We start from the raw sequence: 834 nt of genomic DNA, 5'->3' as shown, positions 1-834 counted from the left end.
CACCTCCCACCCCACCGGCACCGGCAGGGCAGGCAGGGAAGCTCGGAGAGGGGTAAATTCGGTGGGTAACAGGTCCTTCAGTGCTGGGACCCCTCGGGAAGGGGCTGGGGTAGCCGGGCTGGGCACCCCAAAGGGAGAGGGACACCCAAGATGGGGGGTCCGGGTGGTTTTCCTTATTGCTCACCCCTGCAGTGGGCACTGCTCATCCAAGCCCAGGAGCTGCAGGGTTGGTTTTGTTTTTAGGGACGGGGATCCTCTCAGCCTGTGGAGGTGTCCAGGCTGTTCCCTCGGGTCCCTGCAGCTCCATCCTGGCACCAACACACCCAGAGAGGAGCTCAGGTTTGCAGGAGAATCTGTATTTCTCCCCGGGGGTGGGGGATCAGGGGAATTCACTGCAGCAAGAACAAATTTTCACGTTTTCCTGCCAGCAAAATTGCCTGGGTTGTTTTTTTGTGTGTTTGGTTTGTTGTTGTTTTTCCTTCAGAGCCCCTACGGGTGGGAGTCCTGGGACTGGGCAGTGCAGAGGAAAGCCAGTGCAGCTCTGCCTTCCTCTCCCCATCCCGACTGGCCACACGTCCTCAGGGAATCCCTCCTGCCCTCAGGGAGAGCTCAGCCACATCCTCAGCCACAGCCCTGGCTCCCTGTGCCCTCCAACACCCGCTGGCATTTGGGTTTATTGGCACTGGTGGGGTCTCAGGTCTCCCTTCAGCTCACGGAGAGGGCAGGCCCACCCTTCAGGCTGCAGAGCTTTAAAACAGACGAGGGAAAACACTCAGGTATCTTCCCAAATGGCAGAGCAGCCTTCAAGCATCATCCCGGAGCAGGGTTTGGTTC

This window comes from Chaetura pelagica, unplaced genomic scaffold (genome assembly GCF_000747805.2).
Source record: "Chaetura pelagica isolate M959 unplaced genomic scaffold, ChaPel_1.0 scaffold468, whole genome shotgun sequence".
NCBI lineage: Eukaryota > Metazoa > Chordata > Aves > Apodiformes > Apodidae > Chaetura > Chaetura pelagica.
This window is presented reverse-complemented; position numbering follows the sequence as displayed.